Source organism: Phaethon lepturus, unplaced genomic scaffold (assembly GCF_000687285.1).
Source record: "Phaethon lepturus isolate BGI_N335 unplaced genomic scaffold, ASM68728v1 scaffold10437, whole genome shotgun sequence".
Lineage (NCBI taxonomy): Eukaryota > Metazoa > Chordata > Aves > Phaethontiformes > Phaethontidae > Phaethon > Phaethon lepturus.
Genome location: NW_010554126.1, coordinates 116,785 through 136,248, shown reverse-complemented (window position 1 = coordinate 136,248; position 19,464 = coordinate 116,785).

Here is a 19,464-nt window from a genome sequence, read left to right as displayed (position 1 = left end):
CAACATAGCTGCTTAGTGCTATCTGAGGTAGACTCAGATACCTGAGGTGTCTGGATGTCCAAGGCATGGCACTAGCATATATGGGATATCTGCGCCATTCTGCAGTAGCAGCTGTTGATCAGGTAGGGTAACCTACTGTGTTTGAATGGTGCTAAATATCGACATTTAAGCAGTTAATTTGAGTCCCATGGGCAACATTCTTGTCACAGACTCAGATTACTGAAGGCAGATGTCTTCACACAGGTGTTTACGTGGAAGCCTGGTGGTTAAGTTCCCATTATAGTCAAGGTAGCTCAATCTGGCTGCTTGCAGATAGGGCATTTGTAGTCACATGAAGATACCTTGAAAACCCTAGGGCATCTCATATGGTTAGAGGCCCAATGGCTATGTCTGTGCACTGATAGATGAGACAGGACTGTTCTCTGGTCCTGAGGGCAAATGACAAGATGTGGTTTACAAGCACGTAGCTTAAAGCTCCTCCATCCCCAAAACAGTGTAACTGCATCCACAGTTTCCTTAAGGGAAGAGTCCTTGGCCCATGCTATCCTCTAAACCATGTCTATGCTCCTTCTGGCTGGTTACTAGCCTGGACCGAAACCAGCCTAGGGTGTTTCTTAAAACCTAAAGCAATATTGATGCTTACAGAGCTATAATGGAGCCCATATCTGGACCACTTTTGAACCTTTGGGACATAACAAGAATGTTGTTTCAAACAAATCCATTTTTTCTCCATGCTCCTGAGAAACGTACAAAATTTATTTCTACTTTAAAACCTCAAGGTATTAATGTCTAATGTAATTCATTCTCAATTTTGACATTTTCTCTGTTCAAAAGCTTTAGGAAAACTCATCACCTTAGATATACGTAGAAGAATTGCTATATAAATATAGCTATTATTATTTCTGCAGCACACCAAAACACAACAAAGTACCACATAGTCCTTTACGATAGCATTTTATAAATAATATAATTTATATATTTCTATCCCCCAAATCATAATGGCTTTATGTATCTTTCTTTCTATACATAAAACTATAGTATTGCAAGTTAAGCAAGAATCTATTCTAGTTACTTTTCAGGTGTGTCTCTAATGCTCAATGACTGCATTTCAGGGATGCAGTTCCCACCAAATGTTATGTCTTGAGATCTTGAGAACATGTACTCTTGAGACCTAGTAGCTACCTAAGTGAACTAGCATAGGAACAGGCACTGGTACTAATTCAGCCTGCCTCTAAGCAAATATTATTAGTGTATAAGCAGTGCTGCATTATTATACTAGTATATATTTTCCAGTTTTAGAGTGCCCTTGGAGAGGATCAGAGAGTCTTTGCATAATACTCCACTGCATCATGCAGCTAGACCTTTAGTGTCAGTTACAATTTTAAACTGGGAGTAACTTGGGGATTTCACCAAATAAAAATAGCATAACTAAGAGAAGATTCAGGTCAGTATTCTCTTAAATTAAAGACTATTTACTCCTCTCTCTTCTGAAAATGATTCTGTTTTTGTATCTCAAGATTTTATTATGAATCCTCATGATAATTCATATTTTTCTTCAAACTTCAGTATTGAAGTATTGATTCTTCAAAGTGAAGTATTGTACTTACAGAAGAATCTCAGCTCTTGTTTCAAATAAAGGAGGTTTGCAGAAATGCTTGAAAATGTGAACTTTTTGTATAACTCAAATGTGTCTTATCTAGGTAAAAGGGAATTTTCACCACCATTAAGGTATGTCATTCACTTTTTCATCAGCCTTGTGTAGTCCTCATAAAGAGAGAGAAAGGAAGACTTAATTTCAGTGTAAGATTTTGACAATGTAATAACTTGATGGAGGTATGTGTGTTAAAAAGTTACTGTAATCTTAGTTTCAGGCAGACAATTAGTAATAATTGACATATACAATGACTTATTGGCAGCAAAGGAAATGATTTATTAACAGAACTGTTCACTGACAGTAGCTGCGAGAAGTTATGCATGAAATCCTGATTTAATTCCAAAAGTTGCATATACTATGGTGGAGGTGGCATTTTACTTGTTAGTCTAAAAGAAGAAAAAGGTACAAGAGACAGTCCTATTTACATCTTCTTCATAATTACGTGGTTAACTGGCGTGCTCATCACATTGGCATGCCAAAACGGTGGCTGCATAATGAGATACTCTGGCAAAAACAGGTATTTTATATAACTGCAAATGCATGAATCAATCTCTTACTTCAAAGTGTTTTCCCCCATTATTTTCAAAAAGCAAGCCCATCTAATTCTGCTTGAGGCAGGACCTGTGTTGCTAAGGCATAGTAAAACCATGTATTGTTTTCCCATGTAACTGTCACGTAAGCCAAGATACTGAAGGGCACATTTCTGAAGCCTCCAAGGGCTCCCAGTCATACTGGCAACACGCTGGCCCTTTTTGAAGGAGGAGTCTAGTCTATACCTCCTAACCAGTCTTGCCTACTGTGTTTGTCTGCCGCCCGCAGCTTGCTTTGTTATTGGCGTCCATCCCCCTGTGCGACCATGTCAGAACCGTGAATAAACAACGGGACACCCTGGCACTGGGATGCATTTTCATAACGATGAAAAATGAAGATTTCACAGGCGGCATGACTCAACTTCCCACTTCAAAGATGAGTTAGCTGAAGTCTTTCTTATGGCCAGATGATGCCCAACCCTATGTGAGAGAAGTCAGGGCTGAGGGCAAAAGCAGCTTACTCTCCTGGTGCCTCTCGGCACAGTCTGGGATGGAGGCAGCTCGCAGCCAGTGGAGCTATCCTGTCTGCCTACAGCTGACTGGGAACAGGGAAACACAATATTTTGGATAAATGGAGCAACCCATGCCGCCCTACTCCCTCACAGAGGAAATCAGGCAACAGTCCTTTCTGGAGACGAAGCAGCTCAGCAGCAGCCTCCCACCTGGATCACCTGAGCTGGTTCTTTCCCAGTCTCTTGCCAAAATGCCCGAACGATACCATCGCTACCCAAAAGAGTGTCAAAACTGTTGAAAAGTTCAGCTGAATGAGTTGTATTAGGGCTTGCTTCACAAAGGAGCACGGTATCAGGACTGAGAGGCATTTGCTAAAAGCAATTACACGGATTAATTAACCTAAGGAAAAGCCTCTTTCTCTCTGTCTAGGGACTTGTGGAAGAGAAAACATATTCTTAACTTACATGTTTTATTTACTAAAATTAGGTGAGATTGAGCTATGTAGCATGTATTTCTGTTTACCTGTTGGGAAATAATGTCCCATTGCACCTGCACTTACTTATCTTTGAAGCTGAGGTGCATTATTCCAAACAGGTAGGAGTAGAAACAGAGAAGGATATCTGATGTGGCAGCCTGGAAGTGTGCTGTCAGGTGCTTGACTCCCGAATATTTAGGAGCACTGTTTCACCCATAGTTTACATGGTCACACTAATTTTTACTCCAGCCCCATAATGACTGTTTAGTTTTGAGAGAAAGCATAAACTTTGACTGACATTAAATAAACTCTGACAACACTAAGATAACATGTCTTAGAGAGCACTTCAAGGTAGAAATGATAAAACAACAGAGAAATATCATGATAACATAAAAAGAAATTAATTTTGTGGTTCTGGTTATTAATGATGTTAACTCAACTCTGGATTGAATCTCAGAGAGTGAAATATAGCCTTTTATTGTATATAGGGAGCTTTTACAGTTATATAAGTGAGAAGCTTTTGTAGACTTATAGTCCAAGTATGATTTCAGGAATTATAGCAACACTTTGAAACTGAGCTTTAATAATTTTAGAGAAATCGGTATGCATAACAGGAAAGAATGAAACTGGGTTCCCAGGCAGTAGCAACATGATATGGGACATCATATGGCTCATATTCCTTGTGCCACAATTTTAATCTTTCAGTCCATTTTTATGCACCTTGCTCACCTCTGTATTATCTGGAATTCTTTGCAGGCACAAGAATATGTGTCATGAATATCATTATTACATACGTTTTTTAGTGGAGGAGCTTGAGGGTCAGCATTAAAAGTGTTGTTAAGGCCAAAACACACAGAGATATTACTCCTGTCTTGCTTCTTGCAAGTAAGGAGTGAGTGGGAAAGAAAAGGAGACAGACTTGCCAGCCAGGAGACATACATTACACCGGGTACATGGTCACTGCAAGGTTAATCCTCCTCCTCCTCATCCATGACAGGGATACTGAAGAGGAGCATGTTTTGACCTTGTGGGTCATCCTGTCACCAAGCAGCTCCATGGTGCTTGCCTGAGGCTGCTCAGCCAAGCCCTGCTCCATCGGGGAGCCTGTGGCAAACCGCAGCTTAGCCCTTGGAGCAGGTCTTCATCATGTCTCGCACGTACCCTGTTTTGCTGAAAGGGCAGACTTAACAGGCAGGTCAGCTGAACAAATACATTAGCCACACGCGAAACCTTGTGGACATCGCTTCCCCAATGTGAAGGAACCCACGAGTGAAAGGCCAGACTGCATCCAAACTGCAGGTGCGTGCAAGGAGATCAACGTGTTAATGCCGTTCAGTTTCAGTTCCTGAGTTACCTTCCTCTGCTTCTCCATGCTTACCTCCTGGTGTGTGATTCAGTGCTGCTGACTTTAGATGTCTAATATTTAATTGCCTGAATGTAATCTACTTGTTTTGTCCTTTAGTGGAGAGAAATAGGCATGTTCAGCTGATGATTCACATTTAGATTCCTGTCTTACATCGGGATGATTTACCTGTCTCCCACCATTCATTGAAGACAGAACCTGAACAGCTGACTTCTGAACTTTTAGAGATTTAATGTTAAATTAAGTTAATCCATTCCTAGGTGCTTACTTGTGAACTACTTGGCTATGGATCATAGAGTGGAACAAATATTATTAGAAGAAATAAAATCCAGGTATAAGTTAAAATGTCTTTTTCATTGAGTTTTGATGTTGTATGTGTTTGCTGTTAAGAATGAAAAAAAGATTCTTGTATGTACCTGTGCATGTTTGTGCACACAAGAAAATTAAGGTGTGTTAGTAGAGGTAACTATAGAAGTGACAAACTTTCAGGCACACATTTAGATTTTTGTGTGTGTGTGTATACAGATGCATATAAAGGAGTCAAAATGGAAAAATGGAAATCTATTTATCTTGTGATGGTGTACATCTAATGTCCCAGTACCCAGCTGGTGCTCCTTAATTATATGCCATAATGTTATATGCAGTCCCCTCAAAAATATCTCTTTTTTAATATAATAGCATGCATGTACATATACAGTATGTGTAATAGTAGTTCTGAATTAAGTTTAGTTTGACGTATTACCTGTATGACAGAGTAGGTGAATAGATAGATGTACGCTTGTGTATACCTATGGTTGATTGTTCCATATACCTATATGCAATGTAATCGCTGATAGGTCAAACCTGTACGACTTGCCCCATCCTTCATTGCTTGCTCATGATACTTTGCAACTAGAAAACAGCCTTGAAGATTTCACTGAGGATATCTTGACCTAAGATGGCGAAAGATATTGTGATGAGCTCTAAACCCCTTTCTATTCACTTTGTTGATGGCGTTTACAAGAGGGAAGGAGAGATCACATGCTGCTCTATTACATTGCCAAAGAACACGCCTCCAAGCCCCACTGAGGTGTGAGCTTAAAAACAGCCCAGGTGCTCAGAGTGAGATCAACAGCGTTCAAGGCTGTCCTGTTCCAGGATTGGGACAGTGACGACGTCACTTTCAACAAACTAAGGACAGCTGAGGGTTGAACCTCCTTGCCAATGCAGGAAAAAGACAAGTAAAATAAGGGTGTGCTAGTCATGAAAGAATTTATTTGGAATATGTGCCCAAATCTTGTAGATTTAGAACATTCCTTTCTATTACGTTTATTTTATGCAGATACTGATTGCGTTGTGACTAGTGAGCTGCTGTCAAGAAAAAGAAATCAATTAATTGCTTAGATTTAAATCTGTATTTTAATTAAAAATAATTATATGCACTGTAGACTGTTAACTTCTTTTCATGTAATAATATAGGCAATCATTAATAATAATAAAAATAATAATAATAACAAATCAGCTGTTTTCTCAGCTGTAACTCTCAGGTTCTATTTAATTTACTTTTGAAAATATATCTCAGGGCCAAACGTTGCCATAAGATGTATTTGTCTCTGAAGTCAAGGGAAGTTGTGCATGTAGATCTGAGCTTAAAATCTGGACCAGTGGAATGGTTGTGTTTTTTCTTTTACCCTGCCCGCATAAATCCCATCTGTGGACCTGATCCAAAAACTGTTGAAATCAAAGGAAGTTTGTAATGACTTCAATGGATTTTGGAATCAAACTAAATTATCATGAAATGTTTTTAATTGAAAAAAAATGGCCGTTCTTCAAAGCCAAAACTTTTCATAAGAAATAGCTGGTTTTGATATATTCAGAGCCTTGCAAATCATTCGGAAAGAAAAGTTTGGAATTGTTGAAATGTACAAAAAAAAGCTCTGCTTTTCCACTTCTCTTCATTTTTTGTTTAGAAATACTGACTACAATAAAAATAATGTTGATCACATAGGATTTTAAAACATGTTTCCTTATTATCAAACTAAAAATGTCAAAATGTCTGGACTAATTGTTCTTTTGTTTTCTTTCAAAAATTTTATGAGATTTGAAGTTTTCATCTTCATCCCTAATGGGATTTTTTTTTTAAAGTGTGAAGAAAATTTCAATGGATGAAGAAACTAGTTTGTGAAGAACTCTCCCTTGGTTCAGGCCTTTAGTAGCAGAATGACTGTGGAGCAAATTCATACCTCCTGATAATGCCAGCTCTAATTTCCTTTATACTGTGTTCAGCCCACTGAAATGAGACAGAGCTTTCTCAAGAGTACCCATGGCTTGTTGTGCTTAAAAAGAGAAATTAAGAAAAAATATAACCAAAATATTTGTCTCTCTCCAACCCTGCAAAACCCCCCAGCTAACATATTTGCTGTTACCAGAGGAGAGAAGCATTGATAACTTGAATCTGTCAGTGCTATCTGCCAGGTTGCTAATAAGTCTTAACATTCAGCTATTAAGTGTAATTCTGATGGACAGTCTTCTCACTGCATTACAGAATAAAGTAAGTTGTCTTCTTTGTTGTGGCTAAATATTGTCTGAAATACCTCAACAGAGCAACTGATAAAGTGATTACTGAGGAATGCTCTCCTATTATTTATGGAAATGCATTAATAAACAGTTTTAGGGTATATCTCATTAAACTGAAATGAGATACCGTCTTGAGTGATAGAAGTTTAATCCAAAGATACTAAAAGAATGACAGCTATTTCAAAACAGATTTTTTTTGCAACAAGTCTTAATTTACATGAACATCATGGTCATTTGTGAACTTCCAAAAAGATAAAAAAAGAAAGAAAAAGGAGGAAAAAAGTCCGGTGGAACTGAGAAGGAATTGCAATAATAAAAAATAACTTCCATGGTGTTTTAAGTCCTAGAGCCAAACCTTTGAGTTAGAAATTATCATACACACTGAGATGCATTGATCATATTGTAGATGGGCCTAGAGATAAGCATTGTTTGTTATGAACTCAATTTGAAATTCAAACTTTGGAGGATATGAAATGTTCAGACATATGATCAACTTCTTGTTCATTGGATGAACCTCATTGACTTTCTACACACACACTCTTGGCCCATGACTTATCAGAAATATCATGATTTGCAGTCTGGTCTGCAAAAAGAGAAGTTGAAGTTTAGTCACATGACTTGGCAATTCTCTAACCTATTCCAGTGTGCAATTACTTACTGCACAGTACAAGCATGCAAAGGTTTGGATTTGGTATGATATTCTATTTGTATCTTCAGTGAAAGTCTATTCAGGTGGTATGAAGACAGCACAATTATCTGTAGGACATGAAATCAGCCAGCCAGTTCTTTGTTTGTTAAACACAGAGGAGATATTTTGCCAACATTTTCATAATGTAGGCTAATGTCATGCTACTGCACTTCATATCATGTCTAGGAATGGGCATTTGACATTTTCCAGGGCATTTTCAAAACCTGCTATTTAATAGATATCTACATGATCAATACTGGGAAAGATGTGAAGAAAGGAAAGAAAGTATTCATGTTTACTGCAGAAGTCAGCTCACAACCTTTAAAATCAGGCTTACAAACTTCTAGTTGTGTGATATAAAACCTGAGAAATCCAGAGGAATCCACTGGATCAAGTCTTTTAAAAGATATCTATGCTATATTCAGCAAGTTCTTTCAACCTAGCTGCCTATTTTACAATGTAAAAAAGCAAGGAGAGGTGCTTCAACCTCCTGACTATATGTAGTGTTGACACTGTAGAAACCTGGTAGGAATAGGGAACAAGACTGCTACGGCCTGAGCCCTGAAAAGCCGAGTCAGCAGGCTTTTTGTGAATGCTGAGAGTGTTTGGGACGATGTCTACAGGAATAGACCTGCTATCAAGTAACCACAAAAAATAAGACAGATTATTCATCTGACTTTGCTGAGAAATTTTGAAATGAGGAAAAATGATGCCTGAAATTTTCTCAAATAGGACACGACCGTAAAGTTACATAAGTGCCAACTACAATCTTTGCTTTAGCTGAATAAAGTAGAGTTGGTACAGTAAAATGAGGCAATATTTAAAAGAAGTATGTTCTGGAAACGCTTATTATAATTTATGTCTTGAAAAAATTGCATTTCATGGTTGCATTCACATGCATTTCTCCACAATGTAAAAAAGCTAGAACAAATAACATTAACTGTTGCAATAACCTACTTTGGCTGAGATGAAGACCAAGACTGAAGCAGTATTTGAAATATGGTTCTGGAGTTCCTATACTGCTCATCACTGTGGTTTTTATATGCATTATTTTCAAGATCAGGATAGGCGGAAAAAGGTGATGCTTGCTAAGTAAGGTCATATGCTCTTATTTGTCAGACTTGCATCGACCATGTCTCAGGTCTCTCTGGATACATTTACATGATCAAGTAACTTAGGTCCTCAGTTCATTCCTGGGTCCATATTCCCTCACAAGTCCATGTTGCATAAATCCTCATTTGCTGCCAGGCCATTCTCTGAGGTGAAGCAAGTAGTGCCTCTGAAACAAAACCCCAGCGCGGTCTGGTAAGGACGAGACTGCATCAGGTTTGTCTCCCTCTGCCTCACGCAGCCCTCCAACAACATCCCTGTCTCAAACTCCTCCCAGTGACCTCATACCACACCTCAGGACATACGACACCTATTTTCAATCTCATGCTAAAAAGAACAAAAACTCAGTGGATTACCAAGCAGATCTCAAATTATATTGGCCACATATGTATGTATATTTATATATATATATAATATTTTATATATATAAATGCTAGCTGTATTTAAGGGCTATGGGAGCACCACAAGACAGCTGTATGCTACATCAGCTCAGAAGTGCCGAGCTTTCTCTGAAAGAGGCTACACTTGAGCAGTGCAGATGCAATCATTCTGCATCACTTGACCAGGGATCCTGCTTGTCAGTCTCTGGAGTGAATGTGTCTGTGTCACACTATGCAATGCCTTGCAGAAATACCTCAGCTGGCTCTTAATAAACCTTGTTTTGACAGAAGAGTGATGCCGTATCAGAGGGATTAATGGTTTCTTCACTTAGCTCTTTAGTAAAAAATGTCCTATCTTGTCATTCTGAAAAGTATAAAACTTAAAGAAGGAAGAACATGCTTGAACATGCTTTCTTACTTCTCTCTATTTTTCTTCCCATCAAATATCCCAACTACCATCTCCCCTGCAAGATTTTCCTTAACGTGGCTAGCAAAGCACAGCGAGGTATATAGGTGAGGAATGTACAGTTTACAATAAGAAGTCCATTAATTAATCAGGGCCATAGCAACGACTGAACAGTGTTTCAAATTTCCCAGAACAAAACTATTTCACTAATATACCCATAATCCTAGACTAAGTGAAAAGTCTGATATTTGAAAAAAATAGAAGTTAACAACTGCCAGGTTCAAATAAGGGAAAACACGAATTTGAGAACATTGCGTACTAAGAGTGAAAAATGTAGATGAAAGTTCTGCCCATAGATATTATTATACCTGCTGATTTAGGAATAATTGCCTACCTGTGGGAAGGGTTGCATTTTGATAACTTGCCCAGAGTACACATTGGGTGATGCCATGTCTCTCTGGATTGAATAATTTGTCTCTGAAGATAATAATTCCAGAAGCAATGAGTCAATCTGCCTTCCTGGCACTGTTCTCCTTTTCTTTTTTCTTTTTTCTTTTTTTTTGTTGTTTTTTTTTGTTGTTTTTTGTTTTTTGTTTGGAAAATGCCTCCCTACCCGTAAAGTGTTATGCCAGTGCTGAATATCTAACTTTTATAGGAGTAAGATATTTATTAGGTAGTTAAACAAGGTGAGCAAGGTACAGGACTGTAAGAGCAGTGTAAACAAGGACTTTGAGAATGAGTGTTCCCAGTGGGCTGTGTTTAATTCAGAGGTCTAATTTGCCACTAAAATAGTAATCATTGCTCATAGGGATACTGAGGAAAGGTTCAGCTTGACAGATGCATTCATCAGTGTCAAGGTGGATTAATTTGACCAAATGGAGATTTTTCTGATGTAGCTGCTTCCATCTGAGCTAAGGCCAGACTTATAGAGGTTGAAATTTCAGTAGATCAATTGTTATAGTTAGGAAAAGAAGAAAAGGCTTCAGAACTACAAGGCCTGTTTCAAATCAGAAAGTCTGAAAAGTCCAGCAGTTTTGCTACTTTTACCAACAATAGTAGTTGTTCAAATAGAAGGCATTACCTCTACCTACAAGCTTTGCTTCACCTTTGTCCTTAGACAATGAAGCTTACAGCAATATATGAGCTAGTCACCACTTTGTAGTCAGTAGAGACAAGCAGGAACTTCTAAGGAACATGATTCTTTTGACCCATTTCACATATCTACAAAAGTATGAGATTAATCTTTTACTTATATTGCCTCACTTTTCTTAATCAATATTAAGAGAAGATGAGGATGACCAACTCAGAAACATCCCAAGTTAACCATATCAGTCCTACCTGATATATCCACATTGCAATGTACATCTAAACTATCTCAAACACTAGAAGTAGTGGAACTACAGTAAAATGTAATTCAGTGCAAATTAATCAGATTTTTTTAATGCTAGCATTAAGTATGTGAACTTCCTAATCAGCAAGGCCTGCTGAAAATAATAATTTACTGTGCTGAAGGACACTGTGGAAATAACAGGCTAGTTTGGTGTGCTTTATGACTACTGGAACAAGGAAGATTTTAAAACAAAATTCTAAAAAGACCTTTTTTATTCACTGCCAGCTGTATTGAATGTTGTGAGTTCCTAAAACTCTTCTCTATGAGTCATCTTCTCTTGGAAATGACTTCCTCTTCTCCATTGTTTATCACGAGATAACAGTGAAAGAAACTCCTATGTTCAAAGGGCTTTCAGGTCACTGAGGGTTGATAAGCAACAATTTTACTTCTTGTTTATGCATAGAAATGCTGTATTTTTTATTATTCTATATTATTTTGAATATAATTTATTTATTTGTACATACCAAAAGGCAGGTAAGTGTTCTGCCTTCATAGGGCTGGTAGGGAAAACAGACAAATTATTTCAGTGATGGTCCAGGACTTGAGAAGTCAAGGTTCCTTTTCGAACAGGCCTCCTTGGGCACATATCTTAGGCCTGTTTTTCAAAGGTATTTAGGCATTGCTCCAGTCAGTGTTGCAATGATCCTGTAATCTATCAAAGCTGTTACATGAACTAATAACTCTAAGTTAAGTCAACACAGTTTAAGCAGAAAGTAAGATGAAGTTTTTCACAAGGCTAATTAACCCTTGTTAACAACAGATTCTACATGCACAGGACAAGTTCTCCAGATCCCCAAGTCTAAAGCAAGGTGGAAAGTCTTTCCAAAGGATGTCGCTACTTTAGTAACATGTTATAAAAAATTTTCAGTGCTCTTTCAGGCCTATGTAATGAAGAGGGTCACACTAGCTATCATGATCTCTTTGAGCTTCAGAATCTACCTATCTTAATTTCTCTGTCACATGACTGCTATTACCTACCTGCTTCTATAAAGTACCTATATGGTCCTGTCTTCATGTCTGACAACTTTTGAGGTGTTTATCCTCATTAACAACCTTGTGAAATGGAGAGGTATTGCACCCCTTTCACAGATGAGGCAACAAACAGCTATGGCTTGTGTTTACTGTGTATTTAGGATTTGCTCAGTTTCAATATCACAATGTTTCCCTGACCAGTGGCATGTCTATACTCCAGAATGACACAGGAGCAGGGGCTCTTGGCCAAGTTAACAGGCACAGTGAGATGTAGACATTTCTCAGAAAGCATCCCGCAAATGTGATGTGTACGCAGCTTGTGGAACAGTGAAGTTGATGTCTCTTCCCTGCTGGAAGAGAACTAAACCTCCTGTCATTCCTGAGCCAGGAACTTGGAGAGTGGGAGAGGAGCCAGGAGCTGCACACCACAAGGCCTAAGCAAGTCCACACCCAGATTGTTTCTGAAAGGGACCTAAATTTCTAAATCAGCTGCTTCTACAATAGCTCATAATGAGCTCCAGTTTTTTTAATTAGAGACCTAATGGAAGCCCATGTCAGGTGGTTGAGTATCACTGTGCTATAGAGCAGCCCTGATGGCTGTGCAGCAAAGACTGTGCAGTGCTATGAGATTGTGGGCATGGCTTTCATCTGGTTTTATAAGGAATATTTTCTAAACCCCAGATCACTGTTTCATGAATACCCATCAGGTTTTCAACATCCATTTCAGTGAGGGCAGCAAAACTAGGTACGGGAAACATGACTTTGCAATGTCACAAGCACCAGTAGTGCCTCTGGACAACTCCAGCTTAAAATAAAAATCTACTTGTGTATCTGAGTAATGCCTTAGTTTGCTTTTGCAACAACATATATTGGGAATCATATTCAGCTGGTTCTGGACACTGACCTCTGTGTTCTTTTTAGTGTCACTGCTTTCTGGGTTACAGTCATCTGGTAAACGTGACTAACCGTTTTTATTTTTGTCTTCCCTATGGCTGTATGACAATGTTGTTAGATCAAATCTAACCCTCTGTTGCACTTGATTTAGTGTTCAAAGATTTTGAAATTAGGATAAGGGGTATATTTTAACTTAGACACATCCCTAATTGCCCATGGATATGGTTACTTAATGACTACAAATTTAACACAAGAATCGGAGCACAGCTTTGTTCCCATTTGCCTAAATCTGCCCACCTTCTCTTTCTCTATCATGTTATCAGCATCCAAGGAGACACACAGGAGCTGATGCAAGGCTATTGCTTGTAAGTCACATTCCTACGGCAAGGTAATAAACTTGTGTATGTATAAATATTAGTACACCCTTCACACAGTTTATTTGACCCACTTGGGATTACATCAACAATAAACTCTGAAGGGCAAAACACTGTTACTGAAGCTGCAGTTTCAGCATACAGTAGCTATGGGGCAATGCCACCTTAAAATTTTGGTTCTTCTGCTCCCTGCCTTCCTGCCCTGCTCTCATCCCAGAGCAGAGGCTCCACCACTTGCACTGACACAACTGTTCTCAGAGCCACTGCAGGGACTGGATTGCTGAAATGGTCTGGGTTAAGGAAAAGCTCTGATAAAATGGGGTTCAGAGCCCAGTCTTTTGGACAATTGTGCTGGCAAAGCAGAGGGGACTTGGCACTGCAGCACTGTGAGAAAGGAGGAGGAGGAAGAAGAGGAGGAGGAGGAGAAGGAGGAGAAAGAGGAAGAAGAGGAGGAGGAAGAGGAGTGAATAGCTGGAGCTGGGTGGGGTGGGAATTCCTGAAACTGGCACTGCCACTGAATCTGTCCACTTGTGGACAGCAGCCAGAGCCTGAAGGATGAAAGCGCCGTGGAAAACAGTAGTACAACCAGTTTGCAACCCTTTTTTCTGCAGTGTTGCTTATCCTCCCATACTCATTTTTAGGAAAAACAATGAGCTCTCTAACACTTTTCTGGCCTTTTGCATGGGAAGTGTTTTCCCCAGTTTGTGGCAATGACTCACACTTCTGAGCTCTTCCTCAGTACTCTTTGTCCTTTTCTTATGCAGAAATGGCTGCTCTAACTGGTAAAGGTTTGATGCAGATCAATGTGCATGCTGGTATCTGGGGAACAAGGTAGATATACCTTTTTTCTCCCAGTTTCCTGTTTAATTTTGTAAGGTGATAGTTCCAGTTGGTCTCTAAAGGCATAATATGAGCTTTGTATAAAGGCTTTATAGTTCTGGCATTAATACTGTATTTTTTTGTATAGTGAAAACTGTTGTCTTAATCTGGGGTGCAATATTCAAAAATCTTCAAACTACTTTAGGTAAGAAAAATGTGAACACCCATTTTAAGAAGCTGGGGTGGGGTTTTTTTTGATTGGTGCTGAACATGACAATCTTAAGCAGATAGTACCTGGTTACTTAGCTCACAAAGTATTTATTTTGAGTTTTGAAGATGGTATTCTGTTTTAAAGTAGCTTTTCACATAACTGAGCTGTCATCACTTGCAAGCAAGGACTGAAGTTACAGATCAAGTTTGGACATGTGGCTTTATACAAGGTCTCACAAAGATCCTGATAGCATGAAATATTCCTGAAAGATTGTTTTGACTTTCACCCAATACGTAAGTCTATTTAGTCATGTCAGGGATTTTGCCAGTGGTCTGAACCATGTTATCAACTCTATAGGCTGTCTACTTTCATACACACGCAGAAACTACACAGGTACAGGAGACTACCCGCTCTCGGCCTTCACATCTGCCTTCAACAGTTTTTGTCTTATCTCAGTGATAAGGAACTTCCCTGATAAAATGATCAGTTAGAACCAATTTGACCAGATATTAAGCAATTTCTATAGATATGCTAATCTTTATTAGTTCATTGTGGAGCGACTAAGATTTTGAAAGAGGTCCTGGTGACATAAAAACGAAGCAGTGAATAAATTCAATTAAAAAAATATGGAAGACATAAATTCTTCTGTGTGTGAAAGCATGAGAGAGCTAAGGAAGTATTTTCATTACATTTATTATTCAACAAGGACCTACATCTGTTTCCAGTTTGCACTGATTATTGACACATCTGGCTATTTGGCCTTAGGAACTACAAGTTGCTGTTGTGGCATTATTCTCTGAATCAACTTTTTAGACCACCCGGAAAATAATACAGCAAGTGCTGTGAGAAGATTGTGTTATTTGTAATAAGATTACCTTTTGGCATCTAGATGTATGGTTCAAATGGGATTCTGTCATCTTCTGTTTTATAAATTACAATTTTGCATTTTTTACACCTGTGGGGAAAATAAGGTTGTAGCCAAAGGGCTTACTGTTTGACAAAGATAGATCAGGATGGCCTGGTAAAGTTTTGAGTGTATGCTAGACACAGTAGTAACTACTTGCCTTACATGGAAAAATACCTTTGTTTCAGTAGAAACAAAATATGGCTAAAGTCACGGAACTGAGAAAGATGTTTCTTTAACCTATGGTGAGATGTATTTTTTCTGATTAATATCCCACTGTTGGAACTGAGTACTGTCCAAGTCCCTGACCCTTCAACCATTTTTTTCTGTAATAAAGGATTAAATTTTCTCCATCAGTGGTTTGAGAGTAGTAATCTAGTCCAAGAGTCTAAAAGACAGATATTGTGAAGTATATGGTGAAGCATTTGAACAACCAAAGGATAAGATCATAGGACAGAAGGGACCACCTAGATTACCAAGCCTGGTCCTTTCCAGTTGCATGCAAAAGATAGGATAGTCCTGAAGGATTCACAGAACATCTACTCCAAACACCCCCTCAAACCACAGGCCACAAAACACGTCCAGTACCCTGTCACAGATTTAAGACATAGTAGTAAAAGACCAACAGCCACAGCTTTAATGTGCCACAGGAAGGAACATGATGAAACGCTTATTTGTTTTATTACAAATACTTTTAAACTAGGGTAATTTGTTGTTTTTAAAGAATAGTCTAGATAATCTATATGGCCACATGAAACCACAATGCAGCTTCACTTGCTATGTTGAATTACATGTGGAATTAATTTGACCTTCTGTGTAAAACTAACACAAGCCTTGAAGATGCATAGAATAAAGATATATAGGAAACAATTTTCTGCTTTTTTGATGAATTGCAGGATTGTAAATGTTTTTGTGTGCTTTCTCTGAGAAAGTTTAGAGAGCCTCAACAGTTATTTCCATTCCTTCGGGTCAAGGATGCCGTTTTTAATGTGTATTATTGAATTTTTAATTCCTCTAATAGCTAAAGAATATAAAGTACAGAGGGCAGGGCAGCAAAATCACTGGGAGGCAAGAGCAGAGAATGAATACTGTATTCTTTGCAGTGCTATACTATGCTCTACTATTCTCTTTGGGCTTGCTCTTTCTTCTCTTCAACATTGTGTCCCTATGAGTGGTTTGATTTCTCTTGTTTTCTCCTTAAGAGAAGAACCTGAGGGCAACCTTTGTGGTCAGGAATTGGCACCTCCTGCCAGGCACGCTGCCATACAGACCATCAACAGGGCTTCTGCCTTGCCACATCTTCTGTGCACCTTCATGGCAGTGATGAGGATGTCTTCTCCTAGCTGCCTGGCCAACATAAGTGTCTGCAGCTGGAGAGACCATACCCAGTTAGGAAATGAGTGTACTAGTGCACAGTTTGCCAGCAATTAAACCATATGCAATAATGACTGAGGCAAAACAAATATATAAAAATAGAAACTACTCAGGGTGATTTTTTTTCATGTGCGTTTAGTGGACTTAGGACTTCTGCAAGACCTTTGAAAAGTGATTTAGAGGTAGTTTCATAATACCTGTTTTGAACATTATCTTTGCAGTGCCTGCAGAACTTCTGCCCAGTGCTCAAGGAATAAAAGTACCTACATCAGGTGTTCAGGCAGCCCAGTCAGACAAGTAAGAAAGGCATCTTGAGAGGATGATTCAGTGTCCCACGTGCTGAGCAATAACTTGTCTGTAGCTCTGAGGCCTCGTAGTTCGGGCATTCTGCAGGGAGCGCGGAGATGCCTGGTTCCCTTCTCAGAGCTGGGTATGCGATTTGCATGAGATAGACATGGGATTTAGAAAAAAGCAGAGACTCTAGGATCACGACCTGAACCATGTCTCCCCTTCCCAGCTGAGTGACCTAACCAACAGGTTCCCAAATTGTTTGTTGTTCTTCCAGCAGTAAGGGAATGATCTGTCTTAAACCTGGATCTTGCTTAAAAACAAAGCCTTAAGAGGAGGAAAGTAGAATACCTAGCTGAACCTGGTCTACAGCATGAAGTTTAGGGCACATCTCTAGAAAGAATGAATATGATTTGACTCCCCTCAAGCTAAAAAGAGTCAGGCATCCAAATTTCCTGCATCCTGCATGAGTGCTTGAATCAGTAAAGTGTTATGCAGAGGGCAGGCTGCATATAGAAAAGTAAGCTCTGCCTTTGTGAATGCCTAATCTCCGATTGGGTACAGCAGCCTGAAATCCATGTAACTAGGAGTGCCTCTCCCCAAATCCAGCTACCTAAGCTCTGGCGAAGGGACAGGTCAATGCTGACTTCTTCTGGAGGGGTCCCAACCGTTTTGTTGTGAGAAGGAGGGCTGATTCATGCAGCGCAAGAACCTCATTTTGTCCACTGATTGCATTAATCAACTCAGAAGTGAAGCAGTCTTCTCTAAATCCCTTGGGAACGGTTGTTGTCTCACACCTGGAGTGTGTCCAAACACCTATGAAGCTCAGAGTTACCATTCATGGAGACTCAAACTGTTGAGGTACTAAGGTGCCTGAAGTTGTAGATACGATTTTCAGGAAATATGCAAATCTATCCTTGAAACTGGGACTTGGGCTGTGGAGCTACTCAGATGCTTTAGAACACTTTTGCTTTAGATACAGTCTCTTGAAGATTCAATGTGCCGTGTTGTGCAGTAAGAGGAGATTGACTTTCTTCTGTGGGGGCTATTTTGATGTCACTTTTCTGGGTGCTGCCACGTATGTATTCTTTTTGTTCTTTGGTTAATAAAGCTAAAGACTGCACCTGAGGAGTTAACATTTTCAGTCAGATAGCAAAGGTTTAAAGTAGTTTTAACACATTTCAGGACACAACTATGCTAATGGGATTGTATCCCAAAATTGCTTTAGTCAGGATACAATAAACTGTTGGGAACAAACTGCTGTAAAAACCTTCAAACAGATATTTAGAACCTTATATGTCCTTGGAAATAAATAGGATCTGTCTCTTTTCCTCTGAATTCAGCTCCTGCAGCATGGTGTTAACCATCTGGTGTCTTCCAGGAAAAAAAAAGAAGTAAATTACATCTGTCCTTTGCATGGGGAAAAAAAAAGAGCTGTATTCCGAACCAAAGAGGAACAGACTCATTTCAACTTTGGTGAAAGGTTTGAGTTTCTTAACTGTTACTGGTATACACACAGTGAAAATTGTCTTTGAATTATTCTTATATGCAACCCATTTTTGTGTACTCCACTAATTTACATGTGCACAAACAAACCTACAGTCTCTCTTACTTAAAAAAGAGCATCCTGGATCAAACTCTTTGAAATGTGAGGTCGTTCACTTGTGTTCATGCAACTTCTAGTGTTTATGATTCAGTGTACAATTTTCTGCTGAAACTTCTAGCACGTCTTGGGGGGTCTTGCAGCTTCCATGCCAGCAATAGTCCCAGATGTAATGTACAAAAATTAATGGTGTAAGGATAGTTGTTCACTGATGATGAATAGATGCAATGTGTATGGAGAATGGGTGGGATTTATATTATAATGAACTGTAGAAGATTCAGTATCTGATGGGACCCTTGAGTTTCAGTCAATAAAAAAGGGAATCTAATAATGTATTTCCTTTTATCCAACATGTTTTCTAAGTTTTTGCCTCTTCTTTTTGATGAAGAATTGCCTTTGAGAAAGCTGTATACCACACCGCTTCTCTTTTCATTTCTCATTAGTTTTTTCTGGAACTTCTATGCCTTATTACCAACATTTGGTTTAACTCAGAAAGTATTTGTTTCATGGTATCACAACTGTAGATGTCTATAAGGATCTTAATTATAATCTCAGTTTTTTTAATTTCATCTTTAGACTCATCCTTGTATATGAGAGGGCTGGGCTCCAACCTCCAACCCCTCCAAACCTGACATAGGTGTGCTCCAAGGAACAGAGGACCTGACGATGACCTCCCAAATCCACCCAACTAAATGGTCTGTAGTCATAGCACTCAGATAGGGAGCAAAAAGAAAGTTGACTCCCTACTAGAAGACTGGAAAGTAAGTAAGTGGCCAAGAAAGCAATGCTTCTTCAGTGCAGCTGCCGCCACCAGAGTGCTGGTAGGTTTCCACCTACCTCAGCAGTACTGGTGAGCAAAGAGCGTTTAAAGGGATCAGAGGGGGAGGCGAGGGGGAGACACATATGATGAACACATCTCATGGAGGGGGGTGGAATGAGTGGGAAGATGCAGCATGCACT